The following is a 12253-nucleotide window of genomic DNA, read 5'->3' as shown; positions in this document are numbered from 1 at the left end:
TCATGTCATGAATGTAGATTTTGGATATGGATATGAATTTGGATAATGTCAGGGCGCTGATGAAATGTGACTACCATTATTTTTATGAAACCACTGAGCTTCTCATTTGACCTTCTCACAGTGTTACCTGCTGTGTTGCCAGTTTTGTGTGTTCTTATAAGAAATCCCTTGCTTTGATAGATAATATGGAGCAGGATTGATGCATACTTCACCCGATTATCTTGCAGATATATGTAAGAGCACTGTTTTTCCAAAGAGAAAGTAACACCACATTTACAATAATTTGAATGAGACACTTGTGCAGATGTTGGCAGATTAGTAGTGCAGCAACACACTTGTGTGTCAACCAGTGCCTGCAGCTATGCCTGTCCAGTTCTTCCAAAGCCCCACACGCATTTAAACAGGAACACATTGTATAATTCATCAGATGTTTTCTTGATGGGGAAACCCTTGAAGTTCCAATGAGTGATTTATGAAATGCAATACAAATCACTGGGTCTTGTTGAACCCTTTAATGTATTACTGGGTTTTTGATCCACTAAGAGCTCTTCCTATCTTTCTTTTAGCGTGTCAACAGAAGAGTTATCGACCTGTACTACAAAAATCATTAAGTTTGATGAAGTGATTTGAATGTTCTGTGAAAGGGCTTCACATTTGGGTCTGAAGTGATGAGTTGTCAGTTCCAAGAATTCTAGAGGAAGACTACATCCCAACACAAATACAGGTACACAGTGAATGGAGTTAATTTCTAAATGTCACAAACAATTGAAAAAGGTAACGATAGTGTAGCGCCCTGCTAATTTGTTTACATGTGTTTCTTTGTAATTCTGTAAAACAGTGCATTTGCATTTGCGTTCACAGGCAGAGAAGTATAGTTTGGAAATGTACTTAAATGTCCTACAGTTTTGAGGTGCCTTTGAACCTCTCGTGTCCTTACCGTATTGGTTGGTCAGGTGTCAATGTGTTGCCAGCCAATCAGGACAAGCGGAGAGAACTTTTTGGTAACCTACCGGGTTCTTAGAGGGGCGGGACTAACGACGGGAGCGCGGGAAGCAAAGAGGGAAAGCGGGTGAAGATGCAGAGAGATGTAGCACTAGTTGTAAGTTCAGAAAATGTTTTTTGTTTTTTTATTGTTGTTAGTTGTTCGAGTTAGAACTGGAGTATTTTGTAGCTGCGTATGGTCCAGTAGAACCAGAAAGCGAGCCGTGCTGGAAGCCGTGTGGGTCGGTAAACCTCTAAAGTACCGCTGAGGTCATTGCCCAGTGTGGACTTAGCTGCAAAAAGCTAATGGCTTCGCCAGCTTGGAGAAGAACGCTGGAGTATGGTAGATAAAACATGTGATGACACGGATCTTTGTAGTAGCAACATAGGAAACTCGTTGGTGTTGTGAATTTCTGGCCAGTGTGTGTCGAGTGCCGCCGCAAGCTGCCTGAAGTAGATGTGCTCAGGACTGCCCTGCATGGGAGGGACAGGGACAGAGAGCAGGACGGATTTTCCTCTCATCACAGCACCTCCTGCCGGACACAAAGGGTTTGCAGAGACTGTTATCTACCTCTCTCTAAGTAACCGAGGAACAGTGAGTACTGACCACACCTGTTCTTTGAGGATTTAAATGAGCTCCAACAAGCGCGCCAACATTATGGTACCATCACACTGACTATCAAATCCTGGGTATTATTGTTTTTATTTTTTATTTTCTGTGGGTCACAATTTGGGTTTGTAATCAATGTGCACTGTTTTTCATTCAATGTGTGTGGTTTTAATATTCATGTGTTAAAGAAAGGTTATTTCAACTTGGGAAGTAAGGGCTAAAAATTGGGCTACATATGAATGCACGGGAGTTTAAACTCAGTGACAGTATAGCTGTATTTCAAGCCAACCAGGCCTCTCTGCACCTTAGTCAGAGTCATGTGATTAAATTGGGCTATTGTAGAAACATTCCTAAAATCTATGTTTTCGTAGTCCCTCTCCAATTCACCACCAATGCAACAGGGGTATGATATGAAGACCCTGAACTACAATTGGAATTGAGAAGGTGGGCTACAATAACGCACCACTACAAATATTTTAAGTTCATATGAATTGAGTGTTCGTGCTTACTGTCACAGTCGAACCAGATGGAGGACCCAAATACACGACCCAGGGCGCAGCTTGTAGAAGAAAAAAAGCAAACCCTTTCTTGCAAAATAAACAGACTTAAACTTAAAAGGTCAACTTATTATTATTAAGCTCAACGTATAAACAGGATCAACGGTAGGGAACATTCTCATGGAAAACTAAAACAACTGAAAGTGCAGAGAAGGAAACTACAGCCACAAATGTGGTTTGGTTTAAGCACAAAAGGTACTTGATTAAGAAAAGATTTCTCGAAAGACACTCCACGCCAAACATGAGTGTCCTCTGTCACATTACCTCCTTTGACCTTGGCCATCGTGTGCATGTACTTTTAGGGAAGAGGCAAAGCAAAAGTTGTGAAACTAACAGACGTGGCAAACCATCCAGCTGTTGAGATACTTCACTTTGCACCAAAGTTGTGGACTGACCAACCAACCAACATTGCCAATCTAGCATTGTTAAAAATACTTGGATTATTGTCATTTAAAGTAAACAACATTTGTGTAGTCTGTCCTGAATGTGATCATCTGCTGTACTGGATTCAAGAAGCTCTGCCTGCATTGAGTTTTTAGATGTTGTCATATCATCATGACAAAATTTAGAAACGGTCTCTTTTTGATAATTAACTACAGTACATGGATGTAGTGTGCTGTGTCTGGATGTACTGTATGTGTCTGTGCATGCACGGCATATGACTGACTGAACAGTGAGGTGCTTTGCAGCCAAGAGGAGCTGCAGTGTTGCTTTCTGGTAAGCTGTGCTTTTGTTGGACTCGGAGAGAGCATGCCTGGTTTAGGATATGAATCAGACTGTTGTGTAATTGATCTGTTTGACTGAATCTCCAAAGCTGCAACATCAACAATAAAAACATTGTCACAGAAGAATGGAACGGCGCATTCTTGGACAGGAAACAAAAACTGAAATGTTTATTAAGAGTAGTTATCTCGTTAAATCTTGAAGCAGAAAAATACAAATGTGATCGCTGACAGTTGAAGGAGAGAGGACAGATTAAAAACACGTCGCCTTTCAGAGGATGGGTTCATTTTAGTTTTCTGGCGAGAAGTTGCCATGGATCAAAAGACAAAGATGACCTCAGCATGAATACGAAACTGAGGTTGTGTATCATTATGACAGTAGAAAAATGCAATGCACATTAGTTTTGCAAAGGATGTTAAAAACTAAACTTTTAACAAGACACCAGTGGAGCCCCGACTTGGAAGCAAAACTGGTAGAGGGGGAACAAATATTCTGTTGGACATTTCAAAAACACAGATTATCACAACCACAGAGTTGTGCAGTGTGAAATTGCTGAGTGGTGTAGTGTGAACGATTCGGCAACCGAAAAGACCGTCACCATAAAATCATGAGGCGTTCGCCTTCTACTCTTATCCAGTCTGAAAAGGAAATGTCTGTAGTTGCTTTGGATGATAAGTGTTCTAAAAGATATCAAACGGCACCGAAGTGCAACAGAAAACACACTTTTTAAAACTCAGACCAACGTCTGTTTCATCTATCAACAGTTTCTGCCCGTTTCCGTCAGTGAAAGGTCATGAACAGGACTCACAAGCGAAGAATTTAAAGAAGCAGATTTTTTACATTTCTAAAACTCTACTTCTTTTTGAGAGTCATTTAAAAGTCAAAACAGGATCTTGATACCACTCATCTATAAAAACCTAACAATGTAACAGTCCACAACTCAATCAGACTTTTTGACACAATACATTGAATGTTTGAAGAAATTCCCTGAGCATTCCTGAGATATCACGTTCAACTGAATAGCACAGACAGACAACCCTAAAAATCATGCCGCCGGTGCAGAGGCAGGAAAAGATGAGTTTGATGACATGTAACAACCAACTAAAGAATAACATTCATCTGGCGCTTGTCCAGAAACACGTCCAGAGCACAGAGACTTCCTTTTTGTCCCTGTATTTTGCATCAATGATAGTGGTATCAATGTACCTGACAAAATACACGCTCAATAAAAAAAACTAAACTTCTACACTTCCACTGCTGTCTTGTTTCTCCTTCTCATCCTTCGGTACAGGACTTCCTGTGTGCAATTTACTGCCTGTCTGCATTTGACGGAAAAAGCCAGCCTTGAAGTGCAAAGATGAAGGGACAAGTCGGATCTCCTTTTGTTTTGCCGGTGGAGTGTGTGAAATATTGGTACTTCTGAAGTGAAACACACTAAACTGTCACACTTTTTGTTCCTTCATGAGAGCGTACAGGCACCTGCGTGTCACAGGAAAAGTGTCAGTAGATGCATTTCAAATGTGTCAACGGATAAAAGTCACAGTTCTAAAAGTCACTGCTAAAGCCACACTTATCTAGTACATCAGCTAAACGATTGATATTCCCAGTAAAGCAGAGCTGGAACTCTATAAAAGTACATGGTTTGAAACACAAAAACTCACAATGTGCCACAAACACAACTGGACATCTAAACAAACACTGTATTCTATCAAAAGTAAGAAGGAAAAAGGGCATGTGCTTTTGAACTGTAGATTCCTTCAAGACATTTGACAGAGTCCATCAGGGGCTTTTGCAGTCAGCAAACGAACCCCTAAGACAAAGGTCGCAATGTCTAAATCAATTCACACAGCTACCAATCCACAACTGTTCTGTGTCAAACGGGAGGGATAACTGTCCATATTGTATCCAGTACTTTGCAATAGTTTTAGGCACTATTATAGTATTACTATATAGGATTTTGTCAGAAGCGCTGCCACGAAAAGTTATTTATCAATTAACTTATAAAGTGCAGGACAGGTAAAAATTTAAATCAAATCAATATTTCCTGTGACCACTAAATCCTCTCCCAGAACGCTGTTAATACAAATTTTAGACTCAATATTCCTCCAGCAGACAACATCAAAAAGTACACCTTGCTGTTTTTTTTTTGTCTTGTTTTTTTTGTATACTGCTTACAAAACAATCCGACAAGCTTAACAGGAATTGATTTTTGGGCTCCGCACAGCTACACCCACATACAACAGGGTATGGTTCGTCAAAGCACAACTTAAAACAACGTGAAATGCAAAGCTCAGCTTAATTTTGTCCCGCGGTGGTTGTGTGAATGTGCGCCTGCAGCCTCAGCCAAGAGAAAGCGTACTTATCAGGCTGCTAATCAACCTGATAACCTGCAGCGGTGCCTGCTGCCTGACTGAGACACTGGTCACTCTTCATCCACAGCCAGTGTTATACCAGAGCCCCTTCTGCCGTACGCTCAAATCAAGTAAACCCTTGGAACAACCTCGAAGGCTTTTAAAACACCACCCGTGTGTAAAAGGCCGATTTAAGCCCAACTATTTGCAGAGTTCAGTCCCAGGAAAGAGCCGCGTTGTCCGATTTCACTCATTAACCGGCTCAAACTCCAGGACAAAAGTCTTGATTTGTTATCATTCCAGTCATTCCAAATCCAGGTCCCACTTGGCATTTTGTGGCTTGGATTTCAAAAGTGGGAAATTTTTTTTTTTTTTTTTTTTTTTACAGATGGCAGCTTTAAAACATCAACTGTGTTTCAGACGGGCTCGGCAGACCCTGTGGATCCACACAGGTGTTTCCAATCACTCCGGTTGATTAGGTAGGTTGGAATATGGGCGCGAGTGTGCCGGGGCGACAGGAGGCCGTTTGAATTGTCGCAGCTGGGCGAGCACAGGTGTTACTAATAAGATTAACGATGGCTCTGTTTTGTTCAAGTGCCTCGGTAAGTCAGCGTGACAGTGAGCAAACATGAACAATACCAGGACCCTGGAACACAAACAGCTCAATGCAAATCTGCCCTCCTTGATTTAAACATTTACAACTTTATTTTTGCAACTGCGATTTATCACTTTTTTTTTTTTTTCCTGTAAACAACAACAACAACAAAAAAAAGGTCTACTGAATAAGGCTTTTGTACTCAAAGAACAGTAAAGGTGAAATGCTTTGTTCAAATGTTCACATCCAATCAGGACCCAATCATCCTGATTGACAGGCCCCATTATACATTGCAAGTGATCAGATCCGACCTGTGTGTTGAGTGATCAGATCCGATCTGTGTGTTGAGGTGTCGATCCTCATTTTCAGCCTTATTCACTGTCGTTGCTATAGTAACATTGCGCCCAGAATTAGAAGTACCATAAACCATGACGTGACATAAACTAACCAAACTGGAGGGTGATGAAATGGATTTGCTTATTTAAAACGTGACGATGCGGAGCAGCGGTGCGGGTTTTAAAAACAACAATGAACAGGAGGTTTGCCCACTCCGTTCAGGCAATGCAACCATCGGAGGAGCGCTTCCACGACCAAGTTTCCTGAATGTTTGATGTTGACGTGAATTTTACATGTTGTGTGCCAGGCAGGGTCGTGCTTTTCTTTCTCTTCCTCATTTCCTTCCACGTGCTCACAACATGATTGGTTTACATCGGTCCAGTCCAGTCACGCTGCTCATCGATTCCCTCGGACTTCAGGTTGGCCTTTCATCATTTGGGGCCCTCAACTAAAGGAGCACAAGAGTTGACTCCATTATCTATGTTTTTTCTGCCTGAACTGTTTGCACTGTTTTGAAACTTGTTAATGAAAAAAGCAATGTGGTGGAAGAATGATGGAACAGTTGAGGTACCCTTTACACTTTTCATCCAGTTAACTATTGTGTGAAAACAATGGGATTAGTTGGTGCCATATCTGTATTCGCAAAGGTGACGTCATTTTTTTTAGATAAGTTCCAACTTGTTTGGTTTTCAGAGACAGTAATTAGACTGTCCTAAATTACATCTATTGTTTGTTAAGTTTAAGCTTGTTTCAGAGCTTCTATTCTGACTCCTCCAATTCTTGGTTGGTGTTAACGTCTCCTCTAATGTGAATAAATGGTGGCGTCAAGTCGGATTTGTGACGAAGAAAAACAACCACACCTAAAATGTGATCAGAGCAGCCAGACCTCATGAATTTACAAAGATGCTATTTGTATCATATTTTTGAACCACATACAAACATGGTCGAAAATAATTATAAAATGTGATATTTTTTTCAACATACATTTTGAATGGCTATGGTCATAAGAGATGTTGACTGCCAGTCTAAGTTTTTCTCACTTCGTAACAATAATGAAGATGTCAGTTAATCTCTGTTTTAGATTGTGAGTCCATGTTATAGAACTGCATTGCTAAATCATTTGAGTACAGCAAATCACGGATTAAAGTCAGAGCACAATTCACCTTTTTGTCTGCATCGGGTGTATATATTTATTATATTAAGTTTTAACATCTCAGTACATATTTTACACTGCAATTGCAAAAAAAAAAAAAAAAATGGAGACAAGGACGCAGCAAATAATAGACTTGAATTTCATTAGTGGCTTCAACAATGCACTGAACAAATTGATAGGCACAAACACAATTAACCCTGTGCTATCCATACAATTCACTTCATTACAGAGTAATTGAGAATGAGACCAAGAAAGCTTTTTTGCAAACTGTTTAATCTCTGTAGTTGTAGACTGGAAGCAAAAGTCATCAGGAAAAGGCCAATTAAGATGGACGAAAAGCCTCACTGAGCGACTTGAAATTAGAGTTTTATTGTTCGGAGTAGAGCATGATGTGTCTAGTATTGCATGCGTGCACACTCATAAAACAATGAAGTTCATTCAGTATTGATAAGCACTGTCGCATTGGTGAATACATAGGTACTTTTCACTGTTTCAGGTTGGATGTGTACCCTATTGTGCCTCTTCAGCATTTCAAAGAGATGGGGAATGTTTTCACATCGCAGTGGATATCAATTAATATTCAAGGAGTCCTGTTTCAGACACGCAGATCCATCATTTTCCACATGCAGGCATTTTGCTGAAGTCCCTATAGATTCATTGACCTTGTAAGTACCCTTGGGTGCGCTCAAAAACAATATGGCAATCATCAATAGTGCATTAGCATTTTCATGCAGAGGAACATATTTGAGTGGATGCATTCATGGCAGTAGATGCCATCTGGTGCATTACATGGAAGTACCAAACCACATACAATCAGTTCATTAACAGAACCATTGGCCAGTTTAGTGGCATTACGCAGAACACGAGGTAAACAGACCTACTGGGAGCTGCTAGAAGCAAAGTGAACAGCGCTGCTCTTATCAATGAATAAATCTTAGCTCGTTGCTCATCAGAAAGAAACTTTAAAGAGATGATTACACGGCATTGTATTATAATATCACTTTACATAAACGATTGATGTACCCGTCTTAATGTTTATGATAATGGAATAGCCTAAAAGAGTTGGTTGTGTCATTCGGAAATATTACAGACTAAGATGCATGATTAATGTCAGAATTATATAGTCAGAAATGTGCAACGAACTGTCAGATACAGACAGCGTGACAGTACAACCTTCTCTGTGTTTTTGAGGAGGACATTTTATCAAGGAGATCAGAATATGTTTTTGTGATGAACCAGATTGCGAACTTTCACACAAAACAAACCAAACAATAATGTGGACCTTGAAAGGACAAAGGCAGGTTTGCATACGTAATTTTGTTAGAACAGCATAAGTGCGGCAGCAAAGTGATGCTATTTATAATAAGGGTATATAGATAGATTTTTTTTTTTTTTTTTGGTGGGGGGTATTGAAAACTATGGAAACATTCATAATTTACTGTATTGCAGCTGATATGTTTTACCAGTTTATGATGGAATAACTCAAAACTTGATGCAAATTTCAATGCTACCATTATACACAGTGTAATCATGGTACAGACAGCACTGCCATTTTTTTTATAATTAAGTGCCAACTTATTTTAAGAGCTTAGTAAGTGGCCTTTTCTTGTTTTGATTTTCATTTCAAAGAAATGTCTTTATTCTGTCATGTTACTAAGGGGTATTGTTACTGCAAGGAAAGTTAATAATCTTAATCCATGTAAAAAAAAAAAAAAAAATACATCAGGGTAGGTTACAAAAAGAGTGTGATTCCCCCCCCCCCTCCCCTCCATTGCTCGTGAAAGACTTCAGTTCCAGTGTTAATGCCACTACTCAAACTCCTGTTCCTATTCTTAATTTTTTAAATCCAGTTGTGTAAAATTTTAATCGTTACAATATTTAGTTTTAGAAGTAAGTATTCATGTAACTTTGAGGTTGTGTTTGAACTTAGCCCAGCAACCTCAACACCAACCCACTGCAAGAACATCAGCACAAGCCTCCAATATCTTTCTCCCCAATTGGCTCAAATGGACTCGAAATGGAGTCATTTGGCTCTCTTTGGCTGTTCAAGCACATGCCTGTCTCCAGGAGATGGCTTGAGGGGAGTTTTAAGCCTGTCTCCCGTTCGGCATATAATGATAAAAAGTAGGTTCAATCTGGCCTCCACTATAAAAAAGCACATTAGAAAAAGGAAGCTGTAATGAGAAGACTGACAGATAGTGTAATCCATCCTGATTGTCCAAACAAAAAAAAGGTTAATAGCTTGAGTGTTCGGAGCTCTTAACAGGACAAAAAAACTGACCTGCCACAAACCGTCTGCAGCGGCCCCCACCTAACTTCATTTCCTGGCTGCTGATCAAGATGGGATTGGATCAAGTTAATGTCGGGTAGGTCAAGAGAATAGCAAATATCTGGAACCAGAGGCGGGTCATGACATCAAAAAGGCCGCACCTATATTCAACTAAATTCAACTATTTAGATCTTCTCATGCAATGCAGCACTTTTGTTTTTAATCAGACTGAGAATATTACAGATCAGGGCATCTGCAGAAGGGCTTTCATACGGAGGATGATTGTAGTGGTCATAATTACTTTGGTGACTTCGAAAAAGAATGATGATGTCCTGAAAGACCTTTGCCCTCCTTTCGGCTTATATTGCAGGACACTGTAAAATAGATTTTTGGTTGTTAACGATTGGATTCCCTGATTATCTGCAGCTCTTATTTGATCTCACATATCAAATGTGATAAAATTTCAAAGTTATTGACAAATAAAATATGTGATGGCTGTGTCATCTACAGAGAATATGTAACACCATATGGAAAATGGTACACATGGGTCTCAAAGTTACACAATAGTGTTGTCGTTGCCAATTCAAGGACATGGGTCAACAAAGAAGGGAAGAGATAGAGGCACATCTGAAAAATGATTCACCACCATACTGGCAAGCAAGTTAAGGTTTTTGTTCAAATCAATTACATAGCACATATGGAAGCTAGTTCAATGGTATTCTTTTATATTAGCGGTTTTTTTTTTTATTACACACAAAAGGTTGCATGTAGCCTACAAACATTTGAAAGATCATTCCAGCTCTGTAAATTGGTGGAAATGTTTTTGCATACCACCACTGCGGGATAATTGCAGAATGAAATAACAGTTCCTTCCCTGTAAGCAATATTGCTCCATTCTGGTTGATAGTGTTGCGGCTAATAGGGTTGTGCAAGAGGCTGCATGCACTGGAGAGAAGGGGGGCAAACTTCCATGATTTACAAGCCTGACAGGAACAATTAGGAGTGCACGTTCAGTGGGCTATTACTCAATGCACACAAAATGAAAACACTGCCTTTCATTTACATCAAATGCAGCCGTGGGGGGAGCTGGAGAGAGATGCTCTTTGTTTCCAACTAGGGAGTCCATTAAAAACTAAAAGAGCCTCTGCATTTATATTTTGCGAGAAGTCAAGCATTTTTGGCCCTGACAAAGACTCTTCACTTTTTGTTTTGCTACAGATTTAAATGGACTCCCTTCTGTTAGCTGCTCTTTTTTTTTTAATTTATTTTTTTTTTTAATCCGAGTGTGTGTAACTGCCATGTGGTATAGTGCACTACAACTGGTGGAGTGATACTTAACATGCCACTGTACAGAACTGCCGTTCACTGATACACAGAGAAATGGTAAAGGCTTTTTATGTGACTCTAAACCAAAATGGTTAAATATATGGACTTTAAAAGGAAAAGACAAAAAAAAAAAAAAAAAAAAATACGACAGCATGGGGACTCCAAGTACAACTATTTTTAGATGATCCTTTATCCAGATCCATTGTCATCCTTTCTAGACAACATGTTCTGGTAGCGTTTTCTACCATATAAGTGAGTGCAGGTAGATTAAAGTCTACAAAAAGGACAGCACAGCAAGAGGCAATTAGAGCAGCTGCAGCATTTTCTAGGCTGGCCTGATGGGTCACGTGTGAATGCAGCATCGAGGGACTTCCAGCAGCTCTCATCCCCACATCTGCTGAATAAATGAAGAGATCTCTCCAAAAAGCACAATATTTGTTGACAACTGATCAGAGTAGCGGAGAAGGACGCGCGCATGTGTGTTTGTTCAATGAACGGTTAGGAAGCGGAGTAGCATACTGATCACTTTGACAACCTGTGTTTACAAAGTATGTGCAAAGAGCTGGGCTTAAACTGATCAGGAGCCTGGGCACATTCAATTTCGTCACACAGCCACTCGAGGTGATGGAGGTCTAAGCAGGATTTTGGACTATTACTACTTGCTCCACCAAAAGCTCTATCCCAACCCCAATTTCCCCCCCCCCCTCCTTCTCCTCCTTAGCCCTTAGATTTTAATCACTCAACAGTTTTCTGTTGGAAATGTGTCTCCTATAGCCCACGGGGAAAATAAGATACGGAGACTTTATGAATGTTTCCAATCTGTGGAAATTATATTTTAGTTACCTTGATGTCTAACGGCCACCTTAGAAGATGTGAACAGAAATAAGCCGTAGCAGCGGTAATAAAAAAAAAAAGTTTTTTTTTTTGAAAAGAACTAGAAGTGTAAAAAGTCTAACGACCAAATAGTTGGTCTTGTACTTCTAGGTTTTTTAGTTATTCCAACGTGTTCTTTGTTAGTCCACCATTGTAACGTCCTGTTTTTAAACTCTTTGTAAAGACTAAACAAATAAATCCACTAACGGTAGGTTTTACAGAGGGAAGACAGATTTTTAGCCATGCTAACTAACACCTTGTTCAAGGAACGGCATTGTCAATTTGTTGATCTGTCAGTCCACCAGTCAGGTCAAGACTGAAATATCTCAACAACTATTGAATGGATTGACATTTACAAAGCCGAGACCCCTGAAATTTTCTCAAGCTCAAACAGAGGGTAAAAATCTTATCTTTTTCAGTAGAAAGTCTGGAAACATATATTGGACGGAGGGCACATTATATTTTACATTCACAGCTCC

The sequence above is a fragment of the Embiotoca jacksoni genome, unplaced genomic scaffold (assembly GCF_022577435.1).
Source record: "Embiotoca jacksoni isolate LCO1_2020_lvr unplaced genomic scaffold, fEmbJac1.0.p SCAF_12, whole genome shotgun sequence".
Classification (NCBI taxonomy): Eukaryota; Metazoa; Chordata; class Actinopteri; family Embiotocidae; genus Embiotoca; species Embiotoca jacksoni.
Note: the sequence above shows the minus strand (reverse complement) of the source record.